We start from the raw sequence: 21,664 nt of genomic DNA on the forward strand, positions 1-21,664 counted from the left end.
TCTTACTGGTAGGCTTAGGCGTTCTTAGCCCTGCTGTCATGGACAGGCCCCTTCAGAGCTTCACCTTGGCAGCTGGATGCACTTCTCTGTCCAAGTAGCCTCAGCCTCCAGACGCAGGAATGTTCCTGTCTTGGGGAAACAAATTCTTAGCTTCAGGCCTGACTTCTGCCTGGCCTCGGCTTCAGTTTCTTCGTAGATAATTTTATTCAGCTGCAGAGCATCATGGACAGATGGTGTGGTTTCTGCCCAGTTCGTGGTGACCAACCTCTCTTTGAAACAGGTGCAACCACCCCAGGAAACCATGCGTACAAGCTACTCAACGCTGCCCTCCAGCCAGAATTGACTGGACAAAGATGGGCACCTGACTGGTTGAGGTGATCAGATTCTCTGTCTTGAGAATTTGGTGAGTCTTGTGGGCTGTTGCTTAAAGGAAGGGGTTGTGCTCTCAGGTGCTATGGGGCGGTCGGGTTTGCTCATGGGCAAACAGGGAAGAAGACAGAGAGAGGGAAAAGAGAGAAGCAGAGATGAGGAAACCTGTGGGCAGAGTCATAGAGAGACCAGGATTTGGCTGCCACAATTCCTGGTGGCTTTTCGGGTGCTCATTTAAGAAATGTGTGAGGCCACTGCACTTCCTGCCCTTGTGTTTCGTGTGGTAACAGCGGTTCTCACAGAAAGTACAGCCAGGTGACATAGTAGACACCTGTTGTCTTTCCCTTTCTGGACTTGATGCCCCTTCTGGAAACAGCACCTGCATTCTCCCGGGAGCTACGGGTCTCCTCCTTTCTGTCTGTGGGGGCCAGCTCTGCCTAGCTCTAGGCCGGCCCAGTCACAGCGATTGGTTTAGAAATGGGCACGTGACCAGGCTAGACGCAGTGAGACTTCCTTCTGGGACTTTTTGTTCTCATCAGTGAAAAGACAGAATTGCCTGGCTCTAAGCCGGGCGCGGTGGCTCAAGCCTGTAATCCCAGCACTTTGGGAGGCTGAGGCAGGCGGATCACGAGGTCAGGAGATCGAGACCATCCTGGCTAACACGGTGAAACCCCGTCTCTACTAAAAACACAAAAAATTAGCCGGGCGTGTTGGCGGGCGCCTGTATTCCCAGCTACTCGGGAGGCTGAGGCAGGAGAATGGCGTGAACCCAGGAGGTGGAGGTTGCGGTGAGCCGAGATCGCGCCACTGCACTCCAGCCTGGGGGACAGAGAAAGACTCCGTCTCAAAAAAAAAAAAAAAAAAAGAATTGCCTGGCTCTGCGGTTGCTGAGAGGCCATCTTGACCCAGGAGTGGGAGCACAGCAAAGGCTGGAGCGCAGCACTGGAAATGGAGTGAGTGTCCCTGGAGCCACATGTTAGCCCTTGGGTCCAGCTGTGCTGGAAGCTGGCACTTGTCCTGATGTTTTCAATTAAGTGAGCAAAAATAAAAGTTGATTCTCCTCATGCTTCAACCAAATTTAGTTGGGTTTCTGTAACAGCAGAAACACTCCTTACTGATACTTCTTATGGTGAATTTCCCCCCTTTTTTTGTTTTTTCCTTTTTTTTTTTTTTTGAGACAGGGTCTCATTCTGTTACCCAGGCTGGAGACGGAGAACAGTGGCACAATCATGGTTCACTGCAGCCTCAAACTCCCTGGGCTCAGGTGATCCTCCCGCTTCAGCCTCCCAGTAGCTAGGACTACAGGCACTAATTTTTTGTGTTTTTTGTAGAGACAGGGTTTCGCCATGTTGCCCAGACTGGTCTCAAACTCCTGGGCTCAAGCAACCTGCCCGCCTTGGCCTCCCGAAGTGCTAGGATTACAGGCTGAACCACTGAGCCCAGCCTCCCCCTTTTATTATAGTTGGAGCAGTTTTAGTGGGTTATTTTCCACCAGATCCATAGATCTTGGACTGGGATATTGAGCCTCCATCCTAATGCCCACACTTCTGTTTCATTCCCAGTGATTTTGTAGGTTCCCAGATTTTGGCCTTAGTTCTTTTTCCTTTTGCTTTTGAGAAACTGCCTGGGATAAAGAGAAGTGGGAACTTCCATTCATCAAGTGATTACAATTTCAATAATTGTAACTTCCATGAGGAAGGCATTCTAATCAGCCCCATCTTGGGATCCGGTGGTTTAGAGTCAGAAGTGAGATGAGGACCAATGAAGGCAGGACTTTACAAATGAGGAAATGGAGGCTCAAACTGGTGAAGTGACCTGCCAAAGATTACCCAGCCAGTAAATACTGAGCTGGGATTTGAACTCTGCTCTACAGGACTTCAAAGCCTGGCTTTTAGCCACTACCTGTCCTGCCCAGCAACAAGAGCAATCCAACGCACAACCACCTGCTTAAGTAACAGCATTGGAGGCCTCAGGTTTGTGCTTTTCCCCCTGCAAATTCCAGGTCTAGGTGTTTAAGAAACAAGCAGACAAGAATAGCTGAGGATGTGTTTCACAGCACTGAGCATGAAAAACTAGGGACGGGCACATTGGCTCACGCCTGTAATCCCAGCAGTTTGGGAGGCCAAGGCAGGTGGATCACGAGGTCAGGAGATTGAGACCATCCTAGCTAACATGGTGAAACCCCGTCTCTACTAAAAATAAAAATAAAAATAAAAATAAAAAATTAGCCGGGCGTGGTGGCGGGCGCCTGTAGTCCCAGCTACTCGGGAGGCTGAGGCAGGAGAATGACGTGAACCCGGGAGGCGGAGCTGGCAGTGAGCCAAGATCGCCACTGCACTCCAGCCTGGGTGACAGAGGGAGACTCTGTCTCAAAAAAAAAAAAAAAGAAAGAAAAACTAGAGACAATCTAAATGTCCCTGAATGGAACATTAGATAAAATATGATGGCCAGAGGCCAGGCGCTGTGGCTCACACCTGTAATCCCAACACTCTGGGAGGCTGAGGTGAGCAGATCACTTGACACCAGGAGTTCAAGACCCGCCTGGCTAACATAGCAAGACCCTGTCTCTACTAAAAATATAAAAATTAGCTAGGCATGGTGGTGCACACCTGCAATCCCAGCTACTGGGGAGGCTGAGGAAGAAGAATCACTTGAACCCGGGAAGCAGAGGTTACAGTGAACCAAGAATGTGCCACTGCACTCCAGCCTAGGCAACAGAGTGAGACTCTACCTCAAATAAACAAATAAATAAAAACAAGTAAATAAATACAAATTTAAAAAAAGAATATTTTGTGACACATGAAAATTATGTAAAATTCAAGTTTCAGTATCCAGAAATAAAGTTTTATTGGCATGTGGGCATACTCATTTGGTTTTTTATTGTTGTTTTTGTGTGCTGTACAACCGCAGAGTTGAATAGTTGTGGCAGAGACTGTACTGCCGACAAAGCCTAAAATCCATATTATATGGCTCTTTACCTAAAAGGTTTGTTAAGCCCTGGCTTATTTGATTCTTATAACATTTTTATCCCCTTTCTACGAGTCCTATTTTTATCTACGGTCACATATTTATTCCTTTTCTACCAATGAGAAGACTGAGAGAGAGAGGTCTCAGAGAGGTTGTGCCATGCCTAGGGTCACACAGCAGAAAAAAGCTAGGATTAGAGCCTAGGATCCTGGCTTCTGAGTTCAGGGCTTAACCCCAGGTTAGAGCCCTTCTAGCTCACAGCCTCTGTGCCTGGGACTCGCCCTGGGAATCCCCCGGCCTTCAACTCGCAGCCCTGTGCTGGTGGAGGCCCATCCAGGGTGAGGAATGCAATGTCTCCTCAGATAGCCTCACAGGGCACCTTGCCAGACCCTTTTTTCCTCTGGAGCCTGTCCTGGCTCACACAGCCCGCTCTGTGAGGCTGTGGGCAGGAGGCCTCTCTGGCCAGCAGTGTTCGGTTACTGCAGTGACATTCAATTGTTCCTAAGAGAGGAGGCCTGTTTTTGGCAGCTCCTAGACCTGGATTCCAGGAAGCTCTGCCTGACTCCCTTTCTGTTTGTTTCCCATCAGCGAATCTGCCTGTATCACTTTCCACCAGGTTACGTAAGTCAGCCTGTTGCTCTCACTCTGTCTGTCTTGCTGTTACCTCCTTATCACTCTGAGCACATCACCAGCCAGGGAGGAAGACTCAGGACTTACTAATAGGGGGATGGGACAAGACACAGGGCATGTCTGTAGTTCAGTGCTTCCAAGATGGACCGAAACTTCAGCTCTGCCCAGTTCCAAGGCTCCAGGGATGCATGTCTTACCCTAGACCCAGGGGCCCAAGGCCTCAAACCTGGAAAGAGATCCCTGGGGTGGCAGTGCGGCTCTGTGGGTGAAGGACTTATGCCTGTGTGGACACTAGCATAGTCCCTCTGCAGACTAGCTTGGTAAGAGCTAGGAAAACAGAAAATGGATATTCAGACTCAAGAAGTGGATGTTTGGGTTCACATCTCAGCTCTGTCATTTACTGGTTACGTAATTTTGGGCAAATTTCTAAAACTGAGGCTCAGATTCTGCATCTGTACTATGGAAATAATAATAAAACCTCTCTTATTCAACATAATAAATTTTTTTTAAGAGACAAGATCTTGCCGGGCACGGAGGCTCATGGCTAAATACAAAAATTAGCTGGGCATGATGGTGTGCGCCTGTGGTCCCAGCTACTTGGAAGGCTGAGGTGGGAGGATCCCTCAAGCCCAGGAGGCAGAGGTTGCACTGAGCCAAGATCGACCCACTGCACTCTAGTTTGGGTGACAGAGTGAGACCCTGTCTCAAAAAAGAAAAAAAAAGAGAGACAAGTTCTTGTTCTTATGCCTAGGCTAGAGTGTGGTGGCATGATCATAGCTTATAGCTCACTGCAGCCTCCAAGTTCTGGGCTCAAGAAATCTTCCCACCTCAGCCTCCCTAGTAGCTGGGACTACAGGCATGAGCCACTGTGCCCAGCTCGTAAAAATAATTACATCATTTAATACAAGTAAAGGGCTTAGAGCAATGCTTTGGCTCAGGCAATAAGGGCTCAGTAAGTAGAAGCAATTATTATTATTACTAAAATAAGAACTATTGTTATTGGGCCAGGAGTGGTGGCTCACGCCTGTAATCCCAGCACTTTGGGAGGCCAAGACAGGCAGATCACTTGAGGTCAGGAATTCAAGACCATCCTGTTCACAAACATGGTGAAACCCCGTCACTACTAAAAATACAAATATTAGCCGAGTGTGGTGGTGCATGCTTGTAATCTCAACTACTTGGGAGCCTGAGGCAGGATAATCGCTTGAACCCAGGAGAAGGAGGTTGCAGTGGGCAGAGATTGCGCCACTAAACTCCCATCTGGGCGACAGAGCAAGATGCTGAAAAAAGATTAAAAAAGTCGGGCGCAGTGGCTCATGCCTGTAATCCCAGCACTTTGGGAGGCTGAGGCAGGTGGATTACCTAAGGTCAAGAGTTTGAAACCAGCTTGGTCAACATGGCGAAACCCCGTCTCTACTAAAAATACAAAAAATTAGCTGGGTATGGTGGCAGGTGCCTGAAATCCCAGCTACTTGGGAGGCTGAGGCAGGAGAATTGCTTGAACTTGGGAAGTGGAGGTTGCAGTGAGCCGAGATCGTGCCATTGCACTCCAGTCTGGGTGTCAGAATAAGACTCTGTCAAAAAAAAAAAAGAAAAAGAGAGAGAGAGAAAAAGAAAGAAAGAAAGAACTATTGTTATTTATATTCATCAGAGAGAAAAGGTCATGCACGTGCCCAAGAAGGTATGAACAGTAAAATTTGTTGCAGGTCTATTTTCAATAGAGAGAGACAAATGGAAAACCATCTAAATGACCCTTGAGGCCAGGTGTTCACGACGAGCTTGAGCAACATAGTGAGACTCTATCTCTACAAAAAATTTAAAAATCAACCAGCACAGTGTTGTGTACCTGTAGTCCTAGTTATTCAGGAGGCTGAGGTGGGAGGATCCCTTGAGCTCAGGAATTCAAGATTACAGTGAGCTATTTTCTTTTTCTTTTTTTTTTTTTTTTAAAACCGAGACGGAGTCTTTCTCCATGGCTTCAGTGCGGAGGGCAGTGGCGCAATCTCGGCTCACTGTACGCTCTGTCTCCTGGGTTCACGCCATTCTCCTGCCTCAGCCTCTCCGAGTAGCTGGGACTACAGGCGCCCGCCACCACGCCCGGCTAATTTTTTTGTATTTTTAGTAGAGATGGGGTTTCACCGTGGTCTCGATCTCCTGACCTCGTGATCCACCCGCCTCGGCCTCCCAAAGTGCTGGGATTACAAGCGTGAGCCACCGCGCCCGGCCTAACAGTGAGCTATTTTCAAGCCACTGTACTCCAGCCTGTGACAGAGTAAGACCCTATGTCTCTTGTATTTGTTTTTTGTTTTTGAGATGGAGTTTCGCTCTTGTTGCCCAAGCTGGAGTGCAATGGCGTGATCTCGGCTCACTGCAACCTCCGCCTCCAGGGTTCAAGCGATTCTCCTGCCTCAGCCTCCCAAGTAGCTGGGATTACAGGCGTGTGCCACCACGCCCAGCTAATTTTTTGTATTTTTAGTAGAAATAGGGTTTCACCATGTTAGCTAGGCTGGTCTCAAACTCCTGACCTCAGGTGATCTGCCCACCTTGGCCTCCGGAAGTCCTGGGATTACAGGCGTGAGCCACCACGCCCAGCCTTTTTTTTTTCTTTTTTTGACACGGAGTCTCATTCTGTTGCCTAAGCTAGAGTGCAATGGCACGATCTCAGCTCACTGCAACCTCTGCCTCCCAGATTCAAGCGATTCTCCTGCCTCAGCCTCCCGAGTAGCTGAGACTACAGGCGCCACCACACCTGGCTAATTTTTGTATTTTTAGTAGAGACAGGGTTTTGCCATGTTGGCCAGGCTGGTCTCAAACTCCTGACCTCAAGTGATCTGCCCGCCTTGGCCTCCCAAAGTGCTGGGTCTACAGGCGTGAGCTACCACACCCGGCCACAAGACCCTATCTCTAAAAAAAAAAAAAATAATAATAATAATAATAATATTGGCCAGGTGTGGTGGCTCACATCTGCAATCCCACCACTTTGGGAGGCCAAGGCAAGAGAATTACTTGAGGCCAAGAGTTTGAGACCAGCCTGGGAAAAAATAGCAAGAACCCCCCTGCACAACAAATCTCTATTTTTAAAAAAAAGAGAAAAGTAAGTAAGTAAATAAGTAAATATCTCCTGATAGAGAATGGCCAAACAAATTATGGCACATCTATGCTATGCACTTCTGTGCAGCAAGAAAAAAGAATGAGGCAGATCTATATGGCCTGATATGAAAAGCCTTCCAAAATGTAGTGTTGCTCAGCGCAAAAAAGTAAGTAGCAGAAGGCTACATGGAGCATGAAAATGTATGTAAAACAAAAACGCAAAATAGCCCCTAATGACATATACATATGCAAATGCCCAGAAAAAAATGTCTAGAACAGTTGATATGCTTGTCACCAGCCACGTGTGGCTGTTTACATTTAAATGCAAATTAATTACAACTAAATAAAATGTAAAGTTCAGTTCCTCAATGGCATCAGGCCCATTTACAGTGCAGCTAGCGGCCGGTGGATTAGACAGTGCAGATATAGGATCTACGCATCGCTGCAGAGCCTTCTATTGGATGGTACTAGTCTAGAAGAATAGCAAAGCCACATTGATAACAGCAATTATGTTGGCATAGGGGAGGAACAAGGATTGCAGGGCTTTATTTATTTATTTATTTTTGCGATAGAGACAGGGTCTCGCTATGTTACCCAGGCTGTTCTCAAACTCTTCAGCTCAAGCAGTCCTCCCACCTCAGCCTCCCAAAGTTCTGGGATTACAGGCATGAGCCACCACACCTGGCTGCATTATTTATTCTTTTAAACACATATTTATTGAGCATTTACTCTGTGCCAAGCACTGTCCTTAGCACTGAGACCACACTCTGCATATATCCCTGCCTTCTGGGAGTTCCCATTCCAGTGGCTGATATGTCAAGTGGAAATAGTGCTTTGGCAAAAAAACAGAGCAGCGGATACGGATAGAGTATGTTGGCAGATGGCATAGGGCGATCATTAAAGACAATTTTTTTCACTTACTTGCATTTTTTTTTTTTTTTGAGATGGAGTCTCGCTCTGTCACCCAGACTGGAGTGCAGTGGCATGATCTCGGCTCACTGCAAGCTCTCCCTCGCGGGTTCACGCCATTCTCCCTCAACCTCCTGAGTAGCTGAGACTACAGGTGCCCGCCACTATGCCCGGCTAATTTTTTTGTATTTTTAGTAGAGATGGGGTTTCACCATGTTAGCCAGGATGGTCTCAATCTCCTGACCTTGTGATCCGCCCACCTCGGCCTCCCAAAGTGCTGGGATTACAGGCATGAGCCACCGCGCCCGGCCAACTTACTTGCATTTTTTAAAAGACGAGACCTCCTTTTTTTTTTTTTTTTTAGACGGAGTCTTGCTCTGTTGCCCAGGCTGAAATGCAGTGGCGCGATCTTGGCTCACTTCAGCCTCTGCCTCCCAGGTTCAAGTGATAGTTCTGCCTCAGCCGCCTGAGTAGCTGGGACTACAGGTGCAGGCCACCACACCCGGCTAATTTTTTTTTGTATTTTTAGTAGAGACGAGGTTTCGCCATATTGGCCAGGCTGGTCTCGAACTCCTGATCTCGTGATCTGCCCATCTTGGCCTCCCAAAGTGCTGGGATTACAGGCAGAAGCCACTGCGCCTGGCCTTTCTTACCTTACATACTTTTACTCCTTATGTATTTTTAAAACTATATAAAAGGAGTGCCAGTTTAGGTGGCTCATGCCTGTAATCCCAGCACTTTGGGAGGCTGAGGCAGAAGGATCACTTGAGATCAGGAGTTTGAGACCAGCCTGGCCAACATGGCAAAACTCTGTCTCTACTAAAAATACAAAAATTAGCCAGGTGTGGTGGCACATGCCTGTATTCCCAGCTACTTGGGAGGCCGAGGCAGGAGAATCATTTGAACCCGGGAGGCAAAGGTTGCAGTGAGCTGAGATGGAGCCACCTCACTCCAGCCTGGGCGACAGAGTAAAACTGTCTTTAAAAAAAGAAAAAAAAAGTATGTAAAAGGAAACAAAACATACCCCAGGACTGGAGAGAGGAAACCTGAATTCCTACCCAGCGCTGCTCTTTCCTTGTGACCCTGATGCCAAGTGGCTTAACCTTTCTGGGCCCCCGTTTCTTTATCTGCAATATGCATTAGACAAAGGCTCCAAGGCCAGCAGCCCTGCCCTCCTGCGGCTGGATGCTTCTGTGAGTTTCTTTACCTGTCCAGGAAACCCACGGATCATTGGCATTCTTCGGAAGTGTTAAAATGGCAAGATTCTGCAGGAACCTGTTGCAAGAATCACAACAATCTAGAGAGAAAGAGGAGAAGGAGGAGCAGGAGGAAGAGACCTAGGCAGCCCACAGAGGCTTGATCTCCAGCAAACTGCCTGAGGGCTGCTTCCATGAACCTGGCTTAAAGCAATACAGCATTCCTTAGAAAGTCATGGGGCGTGGTGGCTCACGAATGTAATCCCAGCACTTTGGGAGGCTGAGGTAGGTGGATCACCTGAGGTCGGGAGCTCGAGACCAGCCTAACCAACATGAGAAATCCCATCTCTACTAAAAATACAAAATTAGCTGGGCATGGTGGTACATGCCTGTAATCCCACCTACTCGGTAGGCTGAGACAAAAGAATCACTTGAACCTGGGAGGCGGAGGTTGCAGTGAGCCGAGATCGTGCCATTGCACTCCAGCCTGGGCAACAAGAGTGAAACTCCGTCTCAAAAAAAAAAAAAAAAAGTCATGTTATAGCAGTGCAGACAGACACTTCCTAATAATGGCTAATATTCCTTGAGCACTGACAATGCCCTCGGCACCCTTTATGTAGATTAATTCATTTAATCCTTGCAACAGCCCTGTGGAGGGAGTTCAGAAAGGCTGGGCTGCATAGCCCTCAGTCTTAATCACTGTGCTTCAGCACCTGCTGCTACAGGAAACTAAAACATTAGACAGAAGAAACCAAGGCGTTTGCTTGTTTAAAGCAGTATATTCATGTGCCCTGGGTACACAGACTAAGTGGAGATTAATTCTGATTAAGAGTGTTGGGGTCTTCCTGCTTCTTGCCAGCCGCTTCTCAGATGCCAGAAGAATCCTGAATCAGACCCTGTTTCTCTGCTGAAAATCTTCCCGTGGCTCCCACCTTACTCAGCATGAAAAGCCGAAGTCTCACTGTGATCCATTGACAAAGGCCTTCCGTGATCGCTTGCTCTGCCGTGCCCTCCGATCTCATCCTTCCACTGTCTCATCCCACTCCTGCCAAGCTGGCCTCCTCCCTGCTCCTCTGCTCCCTTGCCGGAGCTGCGGCCTCCTCCAGGGAAGCTCCCTGGAGGTGAGGTCTGAGCTGAGCCCAGCAGCGTGTGTAGGTATAGTCAGTCTAAGAGAGTGGGAAGGTGAGGAGAGGGAAAGATGTAACACACAGCATGAGCAAGCATGGCTCATTCAGGGACTCAAAGGAAACCAGTGTGTGGTGTTCCTAAGAAAGAAACTGAGTGGAAAATGGCAGAGGAAGGGTGGGAGAGGTGGGCAGACCTGCTTTATGCAGGGGCTGGGAGGTGTGTCAGGCAGTTTGGATTGTTCCTGAGGGCAATGGGGAGCTATGGAAGAGTTTATTTGCTTCTTATGTTTTTTAATTTTAATTTTTAAAATTTTTTGTAGGGCCGGGCACGGTGGCTCACGCTTGTAATCCCAGCACTTTGGGAGGCCGAGGCGGGCGGATCACGAGGTCAGGAGATCGAGACCACGGTGAAACCCCGTCTCTACTAAAAATACAAAAAAAAAATTAGCCGGATGTGGTGGCAGGCACCTGTAGTCCCAGCTACTCGGAGAGGCTGAGGCAGGAGAATGGCGTGAACCCGGGAGGCGGAGCTTGCAGTGAGCCGAGATTGCGCCACTGCACTCCAGCCTGGGCGACAGAGCGAGACTCCGTTTCAAAAAAAAAAAAAAAAAAATTTTTTTGTAGAGACAGGGTCTTGCTGTGTTACCCACGCTGGTCTCCAACTCCTAGCCTCAAGTGATCCTCCGGCCTCAGCCTCTCAAAGAGCTGGGATTATAGGTGTGAGCCACCATGTCTGACTGGAAGGATTTTGAAGAAAGAAAGAACATGTATGGGGCTGGGAGTGGTGCTCATGCCTATAATCCGAGCACCTTGGGAGGCCAAGGCAGGCAGATCACTTGAGCCCAGGAGTTTAGGACCAGCCTGGGCAATACGGTGAAACTCTGTTACTACAAAAAATACAAAAATTAGCCAGGCGTGTTGGTGTGCACGCATAGTCCCAGCTACTCAGGAGGCTGAGGCGAGAGGATCGTTTGGGTGTGGGAGGCAGAGGTTGTAGTAAGCTAAGATCATGCCACTGCACTCCAGCCTGGGCGACAGAGTGAAACTCTGAAGAAAGAAAGAGAGAAAGAGAGACACAGAGAGAGAGAGACAGGGAGAGAGGGAGAGAGGGTGGGAGGGAAGGAAGGAAGGAAGGGAGGGAGGGAAGGAAGGAAGGGAGGGAGGGAGGGAGAAAAGAGCTGTAGCGAGAACCCTGATCTTCTCAAAGAAGACCTAAGTGGTCATAAATAGAATGTTGGTGGAAATATGGATAAGAAAGGTCATTTTGATGAGGTCTCAGAGAGAAATGAGGAATATGTTACTTGAAACGGGAGGAAAGGCAATTCTTGTTATAAAGTGGCAAAGAACTTGTTTGAGTTGTGTTTATGACCCATTATTTTGTGGAAGAACTTGTGAGCAACAAAAGTAGACATGTAGCTTAAGCTATTTCTTTTTATTTTATTTTTCAAGTTGGAGTCTGGCTCTGTCGCCCAAGCTGGAGTGCAGTGGTGCAATCTTTGCTCACTGCAACCCCTGCTCCTGGGTTCAGGTTATTCTCATGCCTCAGCCTCCCTTGTAGCTGGGATTACAGGCATGTGCCATTGTGCCCAGCTAACTTTTGTATTTCTAGTAGAGATGAATTTTCGCCATGTTGGCCAAGCTGGTCTCAAACTCCTGACCTCAAGTGACTATAAGCGTGAGCCACCGTGCCTGGCCTGAAGCTATTTCTAAGTAAAGAGTTGAAGGTGCAGCCTGGGTTTTCTTGACTACTTATAGTAAAATGAGGTGAGAGAGAAATGACTTAAAGATGGAATTGTTGGCCAGGCACTGGCGGCTCACGCCTGTAATCCCAGCACTTTGGGAGGCCGAGGCAGGTGGATCACCTGAGGTCAGGAGTTCGAAACCAGCCTGGCCAATATTGCAAAACCCTGTCTGTACTGAAAATACAAAACATTAGTTGGGTGTGGTGGCAGGCACCTGTAATCCCAGCTACTTGGGAGACTGAGGCAGGAGAATTGCTTGAACTTGGGAGGTGGAGGTCGCAGTGAGCCAAGATTGTGCCACTGCACTCCAGCCTAGGCAACAGAGCGAGATTCTATCTCACCAAAAAAAAAAAAAAAAAGGAATTGTTAATCAAAAAGGTAGAACTCAAAGCCTACCCACGTTGGAAAAAAATAGAAAGCCTATATAAGACAGAACAGCTGGGTGTGGCAGCTCAGGCCTATAATCCCACACTTTGGGAGGCCCAGGAAGGAGGATAGCTTGAGGCAGGGAGTTTGAGACAAGTCTGGGCAATATAGCAAAACCCTGTTTCTAAAACAAATGAAAAAAAATAGTGGGCTGGCATGTGCCTATAGTCCTAGCTACTTGAGGGGCTGATCACTTGAGCTTGGGAAGTCAAGGCTGTAGAGAGCCATAATCACACCACTGCACTCCAGTCTGGATAACAGAGCAAGACCCTGTCTCAAAAAACAAAGAAAAAAAAGAGAGAGAGAGAGAGTGAGAGAACAAAGGTGTGGCCAAGGAAACATTTGATAAGGAGATTAGTATGGATCAGTCATCTCAACAGAAACCAGGAACTATCGTCCAAGAGAATGAAAGAAGAACCCTAAGGCCGGCTGCCGTGGCTCACGCCTGTAATCCTAGCACTTTGGGAGGCCGAGGTGAGCAGATCACTTGAGGTCAGGAGTTTGAAACCAGCCTGACCATCATGGTGAAACCCCGTCTCTACTAAAAATACAAAAATTAGCTGGGCGTGGTGGTGCATGCCTGTAATCCCAGCTACTCCAGAGGCTGAGGCAGGAGAATCTCTTGAACCTGGGAGGTGGAAGTTGCAGTGAGCCACGATTGTGCCACTGCACTCCAGCCTGGGCGATAGAACGAGACTCCATCTCAAAAAAAAAAAAAAAAAAAAAGAAAGACTCCAAAGACATTTCAGAGATGACTGGGGCTGCTCCTCCCGTGATAGGCCCATTGTGCCAGGACCCAGAGGACAAAGCAATTTCAAAGGAGGGGCCACCGGGGCCTGTGGGACTTTGGTTGCCACTGCCTCTCGACTCTCTCCCCACACTCCATTTGTACCTCCTCGGCCATCCCAGATGCTGCTCCAGTGGGCCCTGGTTTGGGGTGTACTGTGCCCAGCAAAGCTGTGGGGATGTGGCTGCCTCCACCTAGGTTTCAAAGGATGCCCCCAGAAGGCCTCAGGGCCTAGGCAGAGAAGCAAGGCAGCAGCAGGGCCTCTGTGGAGAGCCCCCACGAGGGCAGTGCCCAGTGGACTCATGGGGGTGGGTGCCTGCAGGGGTGGGGCCACCCCGAGACTCCAGACTGGTTGCGCCACCAGATCATGATGCCAGGCTGGGACAGCCACAGGCACATGACTCCAATCCATGAGAACTGTGGCATAGGCTGCACTCAGCAAAGCCATGGGAACAGAACACTCAGAGCCTTGGGGGTCAAACTGCTGCCCAGCCAAACTGTGGAGGCAGGACCTCCATCCCAGTGGGTCCAGAAGTCAGGGCACAGCCCCCAGTGGGCCTGGAGGGCAGAGCCTTGAATCAAAGATTGTTCCTGAGACGTAAGGTTTTGGACTTGCTTCAGATCTGTCACCATTTTCCTCCTTCCTACTTCTCCTTTTCAGAATGGTAATGTCTGTCCTATGCCCGACCCATCGATGTATTTTGGTCTGAGTTCACAGGTTCACGGCTAGAGAGCAGTTTGCTTCAGGATGAATCGTATCTTGAGTCTCACCTGTATCTTATCTTTTTTTTATTTTATTTTTTGATATGGAGTCTCGCTCTGTAGCCCAGGCTGCAGTGGAGTTGCATGATCTCGGCTCACTGCAACCTCTACTTCCCGGGTTCAAGCGATCCTTTCACGTCAGCCTCCTGAATAGCTGAGATTACAGGCCTATGCCACCATGCCCAGCTAATTTTTTTTTTTTGAGACGGAGTGTTGCTCTGTCTCCCAGGCTGGAGTGCAGTTGGCGCGATCTCGGCTCACTGCAAGCTCCGCCTCCCGGGTTCACGCCATTCTCCTGCCTCAGCCTCTCCGAGTAGCTGGGACTACAGGCGCCCACCACCACACCCGGCTAATTTTTGTTTGTATTTTTAGTAGAGACGGGGTTTCACTGTGGTCTCGATCTCCTGACCTCGTGATCCGCCCGCCTCGGCCTCCCAAAGTGCTGGGATTATAAGCGTGAGCCACCGTGCCCGGCCATGCCCAGCTAATTTTTTTGTATTTTTATAGAGACGGGGTTTGACCATGTTGGTCAGGCTGGTCTTGAACTCCTGACCTCAAATGATTCACCCACCTTTGCCTCCCAAACTGCTGGGATTACAAGCATGGGCTGATATTATGGTTTAAGACTTTGGGGGCTATTGGGATGGAATGAATATATTTTGCATGCAAGAAGGACATGAATTTTGGGGAGCCAAGGAAGAAATGCTAAAATCTGAATGTTTATGTCTCCCCTACCAAATTCACATATTGAAACTTAATCACGAATGGGGTGGTATTAGGAGGTGGGGCCTTGGGAAGGGTTTAGGTCATGAGGATGGAACCCACATAAATGGGATTAGTGCCACATATTAAAGAGGCCCCAGAGAGCTGACTTCCCCTCCTCAACCATGTGAGGACACAGCGAGAAGATATCATCCATGAACCAGAAATCAAGCCATCACCAGACACTGAATCTGCCAGTGCTTTGATCTTGGACTTCCCTGCCTTCAGAACTGTGAAAAATAAATCTCTGTTGTTTAAAATCCACCCAGCTTATGGTATTTTGATATAGCAGCCTGAAAAGATGAAGACAATGAGTGAGCAGGTGAAATGGAGATAGGGGGAGTTCCAGGTAATAGATAAGACAGAGCGTAGATAGCCAAGAAGCTTAAAGTCCAGGGACATAGCCGAGTATGGTGGGATGCACCTGTGGTCCCAGCTACTCCAGAGGCGGAGACAGGAGGATCGTTTGAGCCCAGGAGTTTGAGGCAGCAGCAAGCTATGATGGCACCACTCTACTCCAGCCTGGATGACAGAATGAGATCCTGTCTCAAGTAAAAAAATAAATAAGAAAAAATTTTAAAATAATAATAAAGTCCAGTGACAAAAAGTACCATAAACAAAGTAAAAACACAAATGACAAACCAGGAAAAATGACAACTCATATAGAAAGGGCTGTATCTTCCTAATACATAAAGCATATTCTTTCTAGAAATAGAAAAGTACAGGCCGGGCGCGGTGGCTCAAGCCTTTAATCCCAGCACTTTGGGAGGCCGAGGTGGGCGGATCACGAGGTCAGGAGATTGAGACCATCCTGGGTAACACGGTGAAACCCCGTCTCTACTAAAAATACAAAAGAACCGGAGGATTTGCAGTGGCCGAGTCGGCCATGATCCAGCCTGGGGACAGGGGAGATCCGTCTCAAAAAAAAAAAAAAAAAAATACACAGCCGGCCGGGCGCGGTGGCTCACGCTTGTAATCCCAGCACTTTGGGAGGCCGAGGCGGGCGGATCACAAGGTCAGGAGATCGAGACCACAGTGAAACCCCGTCTCTACTAAAAATACAAAAAAATTTAGCCGGGCGTGGTGGCGGGCGCCTGTAGTCCCAGCTACTCGGAGAGGCTGAGGCAGGAGAATGGCGTGAACCCGGGAGGCGGAGCTTGCAGTGAGCCGAGATTGCGCCACTGCACTCCAGCCTGGGCGACAGAGCAAGACTCCGCCTCAAAAAAAAAAAAAAAAAAAGAAAAGAAAAGTACACAGCCAGTGGAAAATGGCAAAGGAAATGACCAGAAAAATACAAATGGCTCTTACACATATTAAAAGATGCTTTAAGTATCACAGAAAAAGAAATGCAAGTGAAACTATGCGATGCTCCCTCTATTGTGCTGGCAAAGATCAAGCACCCTCCCGCATTGCTGGTGAGCATGTAAAGTGGTACAGCACCCTCGGGAGCAAGGTCTCTATCATCATTACAAAGACATACCCTTTGACCCAGGAAGTCCATTTCTAGTCATTAATCCTACAGACACATCTGCCCATGTGCAAAATAATGTATATATATTGCAACACTGTGTTATCGTAGAAAGATTAGAAACAACCAAATTTCTATTAGAAGAATAAACTAATTATAGTTTATTCATAAAACTGAATATTATGTGGCTATTAAAAAGAATCAGTGGGCACGGTGGATCACACCTGTAATCCCAGCATTTTGAGAGGCCAAGGCATTGGATCACTTGAGGCTAGGAGTTCGAGACGAGGCTGGTCAACATGGCAAAACCGCTTCTCTACCAAAAAAACAAAAATTAGCCAGGAGTGGTGGCACACGCCTGTAATCTCAGCTACTAGGGTAGGTGAGGCAGGAGAATCACTTCAATCTGAGAGGCAAAGTTTGCAGTGAGCCGAGATCGTGCCACTGCACTCCAGCGTGGGTAACAAAGTGAGACCCTGCCCCCTCTCAAAAGAAAAGAACAGAAAAAAAGAGAGAATCAGGCTGGGTACAGTGGTACACACCTATAATCTCAGCACTTTGGGAGGCCAAGGCGGGAGGATCGCTTGAGACCAAGAGTTGGAGACCAGCCTGGGCAACATAGCGAGACTCCCTGTCCCTAAAGAAAATAAATTAATTAATTAAATAAAAAGAATAAGGCAAGTGTAACGCACTGAAATATTAAATGAAAAAAGAAAGGGCAGAACAGTATTATGCTATTCTTTTGCAAGAGCATTGGGGAAAAGAATCTATATTTATATTTTATGCACATAAAAACTGGAGAAACACAAGAAACTAACAATAGTAGTTAGCTCTGTGTGTGTGTGTGTGTGTGTGTGTGTGTGTGTGTGCATGGCAAGGAGCAGGTAGTGATGGGAACTGGTTCAATGGAGAATAAAAGTGGGAGGGAGATTTTTTATTGGATTAAAAATATACGTATATATAACAGCTTTATTGAAATATAATTTACATGCGATACAATTTTTCCAGTTAAAGTATTCAATCTGCCGGATGCGGTGGCTCATCTTGTAACCCCAGCACTTTGGGAGACTGAGGTGGGCAGATCACCAGAGGTCAGGAGTTCAAGACCAGCCTGGCCAACATGGTGAAACTCCATCTCTACTAAAAATACAAAAATTAGCCAGGCATTGTGGTGCACACCTGTAATCCCAGCTACTCAGGAGGCTGAGGCAGGAGAATCGCTTGAACCTGGGAGGCGGGGGTGACAGTGAGCTGACATTGCGCCACTGCACTCCAGTCTGGCAACAGAGTGAGACTCTGTCTCTAAATAAATAAATATTCAATCTAATGGTTTTTAGTATATTCACAGAGTTGTGCAACCACACCACAATCAATTTTAGAACATTTTCATCACCCCCTTAAGAAGCCCCATACCATTTAGCAGTCACTCCCCATTTCTCCCCATGCTCTCAGGCTTAGACAACTAATCATCTATAATAGATTTGCCTATTCTGTATATTTCCTAGAAATAGAATCATACAGTATGTGGCTTTTTGTGTGTGGCTTCTCTTATTTAGCATAATGTTTTCAAGATTAATGCCTGGCCAGTCACAGTGACTTATGCCTGTAATCCCAGCACTTTGGGAGGCCAAGCAGGGAGGATCACTTGAGCCCAGGAGTTCAAGACAACATAGTAAGACCTCATCTCTACAAAACAATTTTTAAATAGCTGGGCATAGTGGCATGCACCTGTGGTCCCCCCACCCCCGCCACCTGGGGGACAGAAGCAGGAAGATGTCTTGGGGCTAACAGTTGGAGGCTGCAGTGAGCCATGATTGTGCCACTTCACTCCAGCATGGGTGACAGAGTGAGACCCTGTCTCAAAAATAAAAATAAAATAAAAAGATTAATGCCCGCTTATGCAGAGGTGCATGCCTGTAACCCCAGCTACTCAGAAGGCTGAGGGAGGAGGATCACTTAAGCCTAAGAGTAAGACCCTGTCTCAGAAAAAAAAAGGTTCATGCACATTGTAGCATGTAGCATACTTCTTTCAGTACATCATTCTTCATTTTCCTCTTTTGAGACAAGGACTCACTCTGTTGCCCAGGCTGGAGTGCAATGGTGCAATCGAGGCTCACTGCAGCCTCAACCTCCCCTGCTCAAAAGATCCTCCCACTTCAGCCTCCTGAGTAGCTGAGACCATAGGTGCACACCACTACACCTGGCTAGTTAAATAAAATTTTTTTTGTAGAGATGATATCTCACTATGTTGCCCTGGCTGGTCTCAAACTCCTGGGCTAAGTGATCCTCCTGTCTCAGCTTCCCAAAGTGCTAGAATTACAGGCATGAGCCACCAAGCCCCGCTTCATCTTTTATTTTATTTTATTTTTTTATTTTATTTTACTTTATTTTTGGCTAATTTTCCATTGTGTGCCTATACCATATTTTGTTTATCCATTCATCAGTTGATGATATTTCGATTGTTCTCACCTTCCTCTCCCTGCTTCCCGCCACCAGCTTTTTTTTTTTTTTTTTGACACGGAGTCTCGCTGTCATCCAGGCTGAAGTGCAGTGACAGGATCTCAGCTCAGCTCACTGCAACCTCCGCCTCCCGGATTCAAGCGATTCTTGTGCCTCAACCTCCTGAGTAGCTGGGATTACGGGTGCCTGCCACTACACTCAGCTAATTTTTTTGTATTTTTAGTAGAGACAGGGTTTCACCATGTTGGCCAGGCTGGTCTCGATCTCCTGACCTCAAATGATCCACCCACCTCGGCCTCCCAAAGTGCTGGAATTACAGGCATGAGCCACTGCACCCAGTAACTTTTTTCCACTTTTGGCTATGATGCTGTGAAAGGAAAATAAATCTTAGGGCCCCCAGATCCCTAAGCTAAAGGGAAAAGTCAAGCTGGGAACTGCTTAGGGTCAACCTGCCTCCCATTCTATTCAAAGTCAGCCCTCTGCTCACTGAGATAAATGCATATCTCTTTGGCTCCTTTGGAGAGGCCAATCAGAAACTCAAAAGAATACAACCATTTGGGCCAGGCGCAGTGGCCCTTGAGAAACTTTTAAGCAGGGAAGTCTGAAAATAAGTATTTCAAAATCTAAGCTGTTGAGACTTTAAAATATTTCAAGCCTTAAGGGAACATGATCGTGGGACACAAGTCCTCTGAACCTACGCAGCTGTAACCTAGGCAGTCGTTACCTTTGTTTGTCTGATTATAATTAGCCCTCTTCTCTACCTACATTGTTTTAGAAAGTATTGTAAATGGCCGGGCACAATGGCTCATGCCTGTAATCCCAGCACTCTGGGAGGCCAAGGCGGGCGGATCACGAGGTCAAGAGATGAGACCATCCTGGCCAACATGGTGAAACCCTGTCTCTACTAAAAATACAAAAATTAGCTGGGTGTGGTAGCTTGCGCCTGTAGTCCCAGCTACTTGGGAGGCTGAGGCAGGAGAACCGCTTGAACCCGGAAGGCAGAGGTTGCAGTGAGCTGAGATCGTACCACTGACTCCAGCCTGGCGACACAGCGAGACTCCATTTCAAAAAAAAAAAAAGAAAGAGAAAATATTGTAAATGACTAAAGGGCACCAGGGAAGACCCCCTTCCTCTTCACTGTTCATCTTCATTGTATAACTTCCCTCTTACCTTTCTCACACAAAGACTTCATGACTATCATCATACTGTCTTGAGATGGAATGTTAAATACACTCTTTAACTAGAAAGGAAATAAAAACAAACCATATGGAAAAGAAAACAAACCATAACTAATTAAATTGTTGTAACTCATAAACCAGCCTTGTATAGAAAATGCTGTAATGAAGGCAGGTGCAGTGGTTCATGCCTGTAATCCTAGCCACTTAGGAGGCTGAGATGGGAGGATGGCTTGAGCCCAGGAGTTTGAAGCTTCAGTGAGCCCTGATCACACCACTACATTCCAGCCTGGGCAACAGAGTGAGACCCCATCTCATTAAAAAAAAAAGTCATAATCCTGTTAAATTTCTTTGTTTTCTGCCTATCTAAGCAAGACCCTAACTTTTAACTTTTGAGTACTCACCCCATTTCTCTGGAGTCTATGTTTCCGAGTGGCCATTCACAGCTTCTCGCTTGAATACTCTCTTTAAAGCTGGATTCTCCACTGCACTCCAGCCTGGGCGTCATATTGGGATCCTGTCTCTTTTTATTTAAAAGCCAAAAAAAAAAAAAAAAAAAAAGCCTGGCGGGGTGGCTCATGCCTGTAATCCCAGCATTTTGGGAGGCCGAGGCAGGTGGATCGCTTGAGGCTGGAAGTTCAAGACCAGCCTGGCCAACATGGTGAAACCCTGTCTCTACTAAAGATACAAAAATTAGCAGAGCATGGTGGTGCATGCCTGTAGTCTCAGCTACTTGGGAGGCTGAGGCAGGAGAATCGCTTGAACCCAGGAGGCAGAAGTTGCAGTGAGCCAAGATCCCGTGACTGTGCTCCAGCCTGGCGACAGAGCAAGACTCTGTCTCAAAAATACATAAATAATAAAAATTTAAAAAATTATATGGACCCTGACACTGCATTTATTTAATTTAATTAATTAATTTATTTATTTTTATTTATTTTCTTTTTTTGAGACGGAGTCTCGCTCTGTCACCAGGCTGGAGTGCAGTGGCGCAATCTCGGCTCACTGCAACCTCCGCCTCCCAGGTTCAAGCGATTTTCCTGCCTCAGTCTCCTGAGTAGCTGAAACTATGGGCGTGTGCCACAACGTCCGGGTAATTTTTATATTTTTAGTAGAGACAGGATTTCACCATGTTGGCCAGGATGGTCTCGATCTCCTGACCTTGTGATCCAACTCCATATGTATATGTATATATATATTCAATTTTATATAGATACACAATTACTTTTTTTTTTTTTTTTTGAGATGGAGTCTCGCTCTGTCACCCAGGCTGGAGTGCAGTGGCGCAATCTCAGCTCACTGCAAGCTCCGCCTCCTGGGTTCATGCCATTCTCTTGCCTCAGCCTCCCGAGTAGCTGGGACTACAGGCGCCCGCCACCACATCCGGCTAATTTTTTTTTATTTTTAGTGGAGATGGGGTTTCATCGTGTTCGGCAGGATGGTCTGGAACTCCTGACCTTGTGATCCGCCCGCCTTGGCCTCCCAAAGTGCTGGGATTACAGGCGTGAGCCACCACGACCAGCCCCACAATTACTTTTTAACCTAACACTATGTCTTAGAGGCTTTTCTACATCCTTATGTAGACAGCTTCATCATCCTTTTTTTTTTTTTTTTTTTTTTTTGGGACAGAGTCTCACTTTGTTGACCAGGCTGGAGTGCAGTGGCTCAATCTTAGCTCACTGCAATCTCTGCCTCCTGGGTTCAAGCAATTCTCTTGCCGCAGCCTCCTTTGAACCTGGGATTACAGGTGTGTGCCATCCCGCCCAGCTAATTTTTGTATTTTTATTTATTTATTTA

The sequence above is a fragment of the Hylobates moloch genome, unplaced genomic scaffold, assembly GCF_009828535.3.
Source record: "Hylobates moloch isolate HMO894 unplaced genomic scaffold, HMol_V3 SCAFFOLD_21, whole genome shotgun sequence".
In the NCBI taxonomy this organism is placed as follows: Eukaryota; Metazoa; Chordata; class Mammalia; order Primates; family Hylobatidae; genus Hylobates; species Hylobates moloch.